Source organism: Anser anser (assembly GCF_964211835.1).
Source record: "Anser anser genome assembly, chromosome: 3".
NCBI classification, from domain to species: Eukaryota; Metazoa; Chordata; class Aves; order Anseriformes; family Anatidae; genus Anser; species Anser anser.
The window spans coordinates 19,431,559-19,443,142 of record NC_139722.1 but is presented as its reverse complement, the minus strand read 5'-3'; the positions used below and the strand labels follow the sequence as shown (position 1 = coordinate 19,443,142).

The 11,584-nt window shown below is 39.7% G+C and overlaps 1 long non-coding RNA gene across 1 annotated transcript in view; it reads right to left on the bottom strand.

Annotated features, from left to right (window-relative positions):
- Positions 1-1,247: 1,247 nt before the first annotated feature.
- Positions 1,248-11,584, bottom strand: part of LOC310896791 — an 84,573-nt gene continuing 74,236 nt past the window's right edge. Inside the window, exon 10 of the long non-coding RNA XR_014581842.1 lies at positions 1,248-6,726. This is a non-coding gene — a long non-coding RNA (uncharacterized lncRNA). The remainder of the gene's footprint in view (positions 6,727-11,584) is intronic.

Genomic DNA, 11,584 nt, shown 5'->3' with positions numbered 1-11,584 from the left:
GTGATTCTGTGATTTTCATGAAGAAAAAGAAAAAAAAAATCTGAAAAAAAAATCTTTTGTTTTGTACACACTTTGAGTAAAGATGTTAGCTGCTATCAAGAATGGAGAACAAGTTTTCACTTCATTAGAAGTATCACAGTATCACAGATTTCTAGGTTGGAAGAGACCTCAAGATCATTGAGTCCAACCTTCGACCTAACACTAAGTACTCCACTAAACCATATCGCTAAGCTCTACATCTAAACGTCTTTTAAAGACCTCCAGGGATGGTGACTCCACCACCTCCCTGGGCAGCCCGTTCCAATGCTTAATAACCCTTTCGGTAAAGAAGTACTTCCTAACATCCAACCTAAAACTCCCCTGTCGCAACTTTCGCCCATTCCCCCTCGTCCTGTCACCAGGCACGTAGGAGAACAGACCAACCCCCACCTCTCTACAGCCTCCTTTAAGGTAACTGTAGAGAGCAATAAGGTCGCCCCTGAGCCTCCTCTTCTCCAGGCTGAACAAGCCCAGCTCCCTCAGCCGCTCCTCGTAAGACTTGTTCTCCAGACCCCTCACCAGCTTGGTTGCCCTTCTCTGGACTCGCTCGAGCACCTCCATGTCCTTCCTGTAACGAGGGGCCCAAAACTGAACACAGTACTCAAGGTGCGGCCTCACCAGAGCCGAGTACAGGGGCACAATCACTTCCCTAGACCTGCTGGCCACACTGCTGCTTATACAGGCCAGGATGCTGTTGGCCTTCTTGGCCACCTGGGCACACCGCTGGCTCATATTCAGCCGACTATCAACCAATACTCCCAGGTCCTTCTCGGCCAGGCAGCTTTCCAGCCACTCATCTCCCAGCCTGTAGTGCTGCTTGGGGTTGTTGCGCCCCAGGTGCAGGACCCGGCACTTGGCCTTGTTGAACTTCATACAGTTGACCTCAGCCCATCGGTCCAGCCTATCCAGATCCTCCTGCAGAGCCTTCCTGCCCTCGAGCAGATCGACACACGCACTTAGCTTGGTGTCATCTGCAAACTTACTGAGGGTGCACTGGACGCACTCATCCAGATCATCGATAAAGATATTAAAGAGGACCAGCCCCAGTACCGAGCCCTGGGGGACACCACTAGTGACCGGCCTCCAACCAGATTTGACTCCATTCACCACAACTCTCTGGGCCCGGCTATCCAGCCAGTTTCTAACCCAGCGAAGCGTACGCCAGTCCAAGCCCCGAGCAGCCAGTTTCTTGAGGAGAATGTTGTGGGGAACTGTGTCAAAAGCTTTACTGATGTCAAGGTAAACCACATCCACAGCCTTTCCCTCATCCACCAAGCGCGTCACTTTGTCATAGAAGGAGATCAGGTTCGTCAAGCAGGACCTGCCTTTCATAAACCCATGCTGACTGGGCCCGATCGCCTGCTTGCCCTGCAAGTGCCGCGTGATGACCCTCAAGATAATCTGCTCCATGAGCTTTCCTGGCACTGAGGTCAAACTGACAGGCCTATAGTTCCCCGGGTCTGCCCTCCGGCCCTTCTTATAGATGGGCATCACATTGGCTAGCCGCCAGTCAACTGGGACCTCCCCCGATAGCCAGGACTGCCGATAAATGATGGAAAGCGGCTCGGCCAGCTCCTCCGCCAGTTCTTTCAGTACCCTCGGGTGCATCCCATCCGGCCCCATCGACTTGCTCACATCCAAGCTCCGTAGCAGGTCGCCAACCATTTCCTCATGGATAGCGAAGGCCACATCCTGCTCCCCATCCCCTTCCACCAGCTCAAGTATTGACCCTGCATCATACTGCTACTGGCTCAGATTATCTTGTCGTTTCGGTTGTGCTTATGCTTACTTGATGCTCAAAGAGGTTTCATTTTGACTTTGGTGGAAGTTAATACATGATCAGATTTTGTCTGTCTGAATGGATGTACTTGAACACAGCTAAAATGTATGGTCAAGGTAGGTTATTCTTTAATTCACATGATCTTCCTGCTTTAAATTACCCACATATATGGCTATTTCACATAGGTTTACCCATGGTTCCATATTCAGAGATATCCCACAAAAAGCAATGGACATCATCATAAAAAAAAAATGGACAATCACACAGGTAATTGAAGAAGACATAAGGCCAGATAAGGTGGATCAATAAAAAGACACAAAACTCATTAACTGAGTACATTTTCAAAAATATGTAAATTCTTGAAATATTCTGTATTTCTAATTATATAGCAAAAATATCTATCACAGCGTAACATTATCCTTAACAGTCAGCTATAGAGCTTTTCTCAGTCCATACAATACATTACACAGTTTTCTAATGGAAATAATTCCTGTTCAGTACAGGTTCACCTTTGAGAAGATGACATTATGAAATCTCTTCTTCTGTTCCTTTTTGTGCCAAGCAAATTCTGAAAAACAGTACAAATCTGTGCAGTCACCAAGAATTTTTGGTGTCTCTCAATAAGCAATTAAATCTTTGGCAACTGTTGATCATACAATGACAAATGAGACAGTTATATGGAAAAAGGTATAGCTGTGAGTGAAGTATCCAGGATTTGTGATTGTTCCATACAGATTCTGTGTTCTCCCCCATCACACCTGCCAATTAAATGAACTTAAAAGTTAGTGAGACAGTTGAAGGAGAGTGGGGGGAAAGTAACATAGAAAAGATAATTAATGTAAAAGGAAAAGTTTTTTTTGTGGGATTTGAGAAAACAATATCATATTTGATTATTTTTTTTCTGTAAATCTGTTCTAAATTTTATCATTAAATGAGGAGGTAATTGCTTCCCAAAGAAAATACCTTTTCACATTGAATATTGTAGATAAATGCTCACAAGTGTAATACATGTGCATCTGAAATTAAATACATGATACAGAAATATTTTAGGAATCTGAACCACACTCTTCTCTAGGCTAATGTAGAAGTCTGAACTTCCCTTACAAATTCCTTTTAAACAAGTTTCAGCCATATTAAACTTTTTAAGGGGGCAACACCATGTTTATAAACATGTAACAAAAACAGCAGGTGTTCTTAATTATGTTTTCATTAAATCTAAATTTATGTTTAATATAAAAAACATGACAATCTTATCATTAAACAGCATCAACAGTAATCAATTGCTAAATAAATACAAATAAATTCAAAAAGGCAAGAAGGTTTTAAACCATATCTAATTTTATGTCACAGCTCAGGTGCAGATCTGTTGGTTGATATGTCTTCTGGTAATAGAAACGTCATCCTTTACACAAATGGTTGGAGCTGAAATTGGAACAGCCTCTCACACAACTTCACCTGATTGACAGCATCCCAATGAAGAGGTGACTTTTCTGTTTGGTGATTTTAGCTCTTTATGCACATAAGACATAATAAATATAAATAAAGTCTGACTATTAAACACTCCTAACTTTCGTATACAAGAGTGAAGGCCTGGACAAAATCATAAACTTTCATTCATTTCCTTCTGTTTTTTTTTCCATTCATATGTGAAGCTCTTGGGCTGGTCTTCAGATTTCTGGTGAGCACCCAGGTCTTCTTCTGAAGCTTGTGGGTTGCCTTGTGAAACTACAAACTCTCTTTGTAGGCTATCTTGCTCTTGATCAAAAGACTAATTCAAAATCCCATAGTGACTTTTTCTACTTTGAAAATATATATGTCTCTTTTCTACTCTCTGTCTCTATTCATGCCCAAGTGCCAAAATCTGGTTTATTATTTTTCCCACTAGAGAGGAGAATTTTTAAATATCAGTGATTACTGGTTATCAACAACAACAACAACAACAAAAAAAAAGATCACTATAATTATTTTCCTTTCTGCTAAATGGTATACAAAGAAACAAATGAAGGATTCTAAAATACTGCAATTCAACAGCAAATCTGCACCTTTGTTTAGAGTATGTACACAGAAAGTAAAATGCTCAAGTCACCATCATTTAATATAAACCCATAAATGTTTTTTTATGATAAAAACAAAAGGGATTAAATAATAGTTTTATTGAGTTCTCAGGTATGCAGCCAAGAGCTGTTTGTTTAAAGACATTCTTACAGTTTTGCAGCAGATTTAAAATTTGAATTAATTTAACATGGAGTACAGAGAATATGTGACTCCAGTTGTACACAAGTGCATCTTTAGCAGGACTAAGAACTAAGCTAGAAAGATAGGAGAAAGCAGGGGTAAATACTTGCAGTTCGCTAGACAAGCCGTTCAGTTTTATCTCTTTTTGGGGTCCCTTGGCAATAATACTACATTAATATAACAGTGCAAACAGTGTCATTGGACACAGCCCAGTGGAAGATCTGATTAACACATATCTTCTAGATGTGTATCTGAATTTGATGTGAAAATAGAAATGGCAATTCCTCCATTTTTGCTACTGGTTTGTTCCACTGGTTAATCAAATATGGTGATAATACTGTGCCTCATTTCCCACTTTAACATGTCTAGTTTAAATTTCCAGTCAGTTAAACTAAAGAGTCTTTAATATCTAATATTTCTACTCTATGATGGCCCTTATCCTCAACGATCAAATCACTTATCATTCATTGCTGTACTAATGGAGCCAAGATGGTGGTAAAACACACCTCAGACAGAAGCCACATCATCATCTATGGAGTTCAAAGTAGGCCTGCTGTTAAAATGAAAGGATAAATATTCTGTGAGAGCACACGATTTGTGATAAACTTAGGAGCCATTAATCTGACCTGCTGACCAGAAACAAAGAATGTTATTGCAAACACTCAGAGATTTTGACACTCAACCACTCTGCCAGTATAAACCCATTCTTACCAAAATTCAGGAAGATTTCTGTGTTTTTTTCAGGAATTGGTCCATCCTGATATTCTCATACTCAGTGAAGTACAAGGACAGCTAAACAACTCTGTCTATTTTATCCTAGCTGGCAGCAGTACACATCTCCCAGGAGCAGTTCATGGGCGTCCTTCACCTCCTGTAAATAAGCACTTCCAAGACCACAAAGGATTCATTCTCCATAATTAAGACCTAATTCAATACCCACTGAAATCAATGGAAGTTTTTCCACTGACTTCAGTGTGCTTCAGCCTGAGCCCTGAAACCGACAATCATCTGGTGACATTTGTGTTATATTAACCCAGCCTTTAGGAACTATATTGAGGTCTCCAACTCATTTCACATAAGCCACCAAACAGTAATAATTTTCAGACAGTGTCAACCTGACCCAGATTTGAACTGGCAATCTGGAGCTAGAAAGCACTATAATCCATTACTAGCCCTGTGAACCATCTGGTCACAATATCTCAAGCAACTTATATGGTACTTAGTAGCTGAGTAGTTTACTGAAATTCGGAGGGTAAAAAATAGCATGCATGTATATATGTGTGCAGGTATGTATCCAAAAATAATTAAGAATTTTATTTTATCAACAGAAATACATACAAGTGACACTGAGTTTATGTCCATATAGATTTGTGTATTAATTTACAGGTTTTGCACTGGAGAGTTGATCAGCAGTCAAAAACATAAGAACTTAAGATAAAATCCTAATAAAGGCATTTTAACCAACTAGAATCAGGCATATGAATGTTTTTGCAAGAATCTCCAATGTACATGTGTGTGTTTCTGAGCACACAACCACTTAGCCAGACACATATTTCCCTCTAATTATATAAAGAGCCTGTTTTGCTTTTATAATTTTTTCCTACTAAGAATTGAGCTTGTTGGTCACACCCAGAATAAACTAATTTCTGCTACCATCTAGGGTTCGTATTTCACAGAGAAGACAATGGACACAGTTTTCATCTGTTTTGCACCTTAAACACTCATTCGTATTTAAGTAAAGTGACTGTCAAATGCTACTAGGTTAAGTGGTGTTATTTTAAATCCATTTTGCAGACATGTAAATGACTAAAAGATCCAGAGGGAGCTTTGTATGAGGACAACTTGGACCATAAGTCTGTTCATTAAAGGTCATTTTTCAAAAAAATAATTTAGGCTTGAAATATCAACAAGAAAGATCTTTATATGATTCAATGTATATACTTTAATATTTTAATAATCTGCCTGGTCTCAAAGCCACACTTCATTTAAGATATATTTTAGAGTAACAGTCAGGGTCAATTTACAGAAGAAAACTCATTAACAATGTGATAGACATGAATATAAATGCACCACAAGAAACTCAGACTAGAAAAGCATAGACAGAAAGGCAGTCTATTTACTCAAGTCTCTTCTTTGGCTTTACAAACTTCTTTAACTAGTGTTATAATGACAGTTTCAAATTAAATACTGATGCAACTTGGCAGTCAGAGGGTTTTGCCAAATAGATGAACATGTACCTGCATATTTTACTACACAAATTTTGAATAAAGCTTGTGGATTTCCAGCTCATGTAAAAAGAATTTTCTAACATTTTTCCAAGATCCTACCTTCTCCCTCTGAAGTTCTGCACAGTTGTGCCACAGTACATTGCTCACTGGTTATCCATGAGTACATAAAAATGAGCTTTTTTTTCTGACTTGCAGAAGTATTTAAGTGCTAATATATTAATTTTTCTATTTATCATTCCAGGAAACAGAAACAGGATGTATGAAGTAAATCTCTTTATTTACCCCTTTACTACTTTCTCTTTACAACTAATCAAAGGTACCTGATACTCTTAATTTAAGAGTTTAATTCTGCAAATATTTTCCATGGGAGATAGCTTTCTTACTTCATTTGCCATCTATCTCTTGATGATGAAAAGCTCCACTACATACCAAACCAGATGAGGTCTGCAGAGAGAAAATAAATGGCATTCTCACTAGAATAAATGATGGTGGGGAAAAACATTTTTGCACGTAAGTCATTCTTTAGGACTTGCTGAAGGAGAGAAGCAACCCTAGACTAGATGGATTCAGCCTCTGACTCTACGGTGGCAGGAGGGTAGCAAACTTGGGTTAAACCTCAAATGCCTCAACACAAAAAGCAAAAAATGTTTGAGTGTGAGAAAGGATTTAAAACTGTTTGAGCTTCCAAATAGGACATCATTAGAATGTTCACCTGCTTCCCAGTCAAACTTTGTTTTTAGAAATATTTGAAAGCATAATAGACATAGCTATATAGTCTCAGTGAAACTACAAAGGCAACAAATAAAATATCTATACAATGGAACACAGTGGAAAACAGAAAACATATCTTATCATACAGTTGCTGAAATAAAAATTCTGCTCGAATATTCTAAGAGAGCAGTTGATACAGGGAATCCTCATATTTGATACTTTCATAGATTGTTAATATGCTTCAATTAGCTTTAAAACATTTATTTATTTTTTTATAAGATATGGTAGGATATTCAATAGAATCCCTAAATATTATAGTGTTAAAAAAGTTAGAAAATCATGAGAGGAAGAAAAGTAGTATCCTCATCTTTCAATTCTCTTATGGTTTCTCATTTTTTCAGTAGACTTGCACACATTGCATATATGTTGTTGGGTAAGACCCAAACTACTTTCCACTGTCACCTGTGTAGTATTTTATCTCCACTTTTATTATAAAGGCAAGAATAAGAATTATTCATTGCTAGAATGCCTTTATTCTACAAATCAGCAAATGCATTACAAATACTAATGAATTAAGTTTCACATTCTTACTGAGTTTTGTTTTTTTTTTTTCTATTGTACAGCAAAGAGGCAAAACAACATGAGAAGTCTCACAAAAGGTCACCCAGCAAGCCAATGACCTAGCTAGAAAAAAAGGCCCTAGGTAACCTGACTCTCAGTTATGTATGCTAATCACTAGGCAAACTTCTGCCAGGAGATTCAGAGAATCAGTGTCACTTCCTAAGGCCAGACTTCTATGGCATTGTTGTGTCAATCAGAGTTACATCCCTGAAGCTGTACCACCTGGACCTCTAGTCTTAAATAGAGAAGTGAAACTAGACTATTGGTATGTTTTGGTAAAGGAAGACTGCTTTGCCACTTCAGAATCAAATACAACTTTGTTAATGTCACTATACTTACGTTCAAAACACCCTTTTGGTGTATCAGCATTCCTAAATCCATAGAGAGCTTTCTGGACTACATAAGTTTCTAAATGTAAATATCACACACCAATCACATCATAATCAGTCAATACCAGCTCGTTTGATTGAGGCTTAAAATCTTCTGCCAAAGACAACATTTAAATTCTAAAGACAGAAAAAAAGTTTAAACTCCCCCAAGCATGGATTAACAGTACAGTTTACTTTGTTTAAAAAAAAAAGAAATTTTGCTAACCCTGTGTTCTATCCACTTTCACTTTCAGGAACCATCTATTTTTGAATTTTACTGGTTTAGATATACCTGAAAAAAGAAAAAAAAAGAAAAAAAAAAAACAACTGAAATGTACATGTGTAAGTACACACAGAAAAAGATATTTTCCTTAACACTGGGATTCTTCATGAGTGCAATTCATCAAAACCACAAAAATATTGAGTGACTCGTCTGAATAATCTCTGCTAATTATCAAAGAAGCAACAATATCCTTAAGCATATTCTGTAAACAGAAAGAAGAAAAGACTAATTTCATGGACAAATCATTCAACTCAACTTAATCACAGTTACCAACGTCAAAGTTGTCATGCTGTGGTTCACATACTATGAGTGGTCTCAAAGGAGAGGCAGCATTTTGCTAGATGGAAGGCAGACTGGGGAATCTTATAGTCTTATCGTAGTAGCAATAGTTAGCTCTCATTCATGAAAAAGAGAGAGAAGAAAACTAGAGAAACATCTGGAACTGATGTAAAAGCAAAAGACAAAAACAGAAGTGCTGGCAATTGAGAATAAAACATTGAGAATTGTAGTGGGTTTACGTGGCAAGGTTTTGGTAACAGCGGGCCATAGGGGTGGCTTCTGTGAGAAGGATCTAGAAGCTGCCCCATGTTTGGTAAGGGCCCCACTGCTGACCAGAGCTGAGCCAATAAGTGATGTTTTGCGCCTCTGTGAGAGCATATTTAAGACAGGGAAATAATAAAATAAAAAAAAAAAATAAAAAAAATTTAATAAAAATAAAATAAAATAAAATAAAATAAAATAAAATAAAATAAAATAAAATAAAATAAAATAAAATAAAATAAAATAAAATAAAATAAAATAAAATAAAATAAAATAAAATACGCTGCGCCACACAGCAGCTGGGAGAATGAGAGGAGTGAGGAACAGCCTTGCAGGCGCCAAGGTCAGTGAAGAAGGAGGGGGAGAGGTGCTCCAGGCGCCGGAGCAGAAGTCCCCTGCGGCCTGTGGTGAGGACCATGGTGAAGCAGGTTGTCCCCCTGCAGCCTATGGAGTACCACGGTGGAGCAGGGTTCCACGCTGCAGGCCGTGGAGGAGACCACGGTGGAGCAGCTGGACCTGCACCGACGGAGGCTGCGGCCTGTGGAAGACCCCTGCCGGAGCAGATTCCGGGCCGGACCTGTAGCCTGTGGAGAGGAGACCACGCAGGAGCAGGTGACCTGGCAGGAGCTGCTGCCCGTGGGGGATCCAGGCTGGAGCAGTTTGCTCCTGAGGGACGGACCCCGTGGTACGGACCCGTATCTGGAGCAGTTCTTGAAGAGCTGCTGCCTGTGGGCAGCCCACGCCGGATCAGTTCAGCAAGGACTGCATCCCGTGGGAGGGACCCCACAGCACAGGGGGCGAGAGTGACCGAGAAGGAGCGGCGGAGAAGAAGCGCTATAGACTGACCATAACCCCCCATTTCCCCGTTCCCCTGCGGCGCTCAGGGGGAGGAGGTGGAAGAGGGTGGATGGGGGGGAAGGTGCTTTTGATTTCTTTCCTTTGTTTCTCGCTTCTCTAGCTTGTTAGTAATAGGCAATAAATCTTCCTATCTCCCTACGCTGAGTCTGTTTTGCCCATCATGATAATTACTGTGCGATCTCCCTGTCCTTATCTCAACCCTTGAGCCCTTTTCATCGTATTTTCTCCCCATTCCTCTTTGAGGAGAGGGAGTGAGAGAGCAGTTGTGGTGGAACTCAGCCACCCACCCGAGTAAAACCACCACAAGAATAAAACTAAGGAAAGGAAGAAATGGAAGGAGAAAGAAAATAAGTATCTGATAAATCATTGTCAATAATAGCAGAGTGAGCTTTTGCCAGATGGTGATATTTATCATGAAACATTTTATTCAAGGTCCTGTATGAATCACAGACTTGAATGCACTTATGGTCTGAGGTAAGAAGTGCTATTACCTTCATATTACAGATGTTAGACAGAGAAACACAAAGGCTAGAGGCAAAGCTGAGATTAAATAATTCCAATTAGAAAGACACTTTGTCCAGAAAGATGATTCAGGTAACTGGAGTTACACACTTAGCTTTCCTATTTGGCCAGTAAGGAAGTGAAAGCAGATCAGAAACATCAAGTAGAAAAACTCACACATGGATGGGGAGAAGGAAATCTGACCAGAAGACTTTCAGAAGGAAAGTCTGACCACAAGAGTTTAATGGATCTCTCATTTTTCAGAGCTTAGTCTGACTCACCATTCTAGTTAGTGTCTATCTGTCTGCCTGGGATTCAGGACCAGCAGGCCTCTTCCTTGGGGACAACACAGTCTAAGGAGGCAGAAACACTTACGTGTCTACCGCTAAAGAAAACAGGTAACAAACCATTCTCTGGCACCAAGGCCAAGTGACATAACATAGCACGTGTCCACAGAGCTGCTTTCTAGATCAAGGCAGTCCCATTTACCAGTACTTGCTGGGATCAAGTTTTCAGATCCCAGGATCTCTACACTTCTTAAACACTGGGACCTCTGAGACAGAGTTGAGACAGGTATCTGAGGCAGAGCTCAAAACTGGGATGGAAGGCAGAGACCAGTCCTGCAAAATCTGTTACAGAGGTAGATGAACAAGAAACCAGATTACCTGAACAAGACTGAAGTCTGTTGAAAAATAAATGGGGTCTCTGTAAACTGCGTTCTGCATCCACAGCTAATGACAGCAAGTGAATGAGAAGGCTGACAAAATTGGAAAGGTTTCTGATTAGAGGTTAGATGATCACAGTGGTCCTTTCTGGCTTTAATCTTTGACTCTATGAATAAACAATGAGAGCATTTAGAGTGCAGAGAGAAACTGGGAGACCTTACCAGCAGGTGCTCAGTTAGGTTAGCAATAATATTCACTGCTGGAGATCCTTGCTGGTCGGGGGCCACCATTAATTGGATGGTGCTGAGAACACAAGGATGGGCAAGAAATGATCACATTTCACTTGGAAGCCTGTGGAGGACTATCACCCGTTGCAACTGGGGCACCAGGAAACTTTTAGCAGAGTTGGCAGCCAGGACTCTCATTTGACAGCTTCTGTGAGGGAATTAGTAGAGCTGGGTGACTGCTTTTTTTTTTATTTTTTATTTTATCTGACATAAATAAAGAGAATGGTACTTTAGGAAAAGCTGTGAGAAATGAGTTTTTGCTGTTCATACTTACTATGCTTGTGGCTGCAGAGTATGGGTCTATTTGTTACAATGCACTTAAAAGATTAAACAAACTATCCAAATATGAAATTATTAGACAAAGGTCATTGTATTAGGGAGGACTTTTAGGATCCATGAATTTCTACTTAAACATTCATTTATTCTTTTCACAGTGATCTCTTTTTTTTTCGCATCTCTTTAATGAAC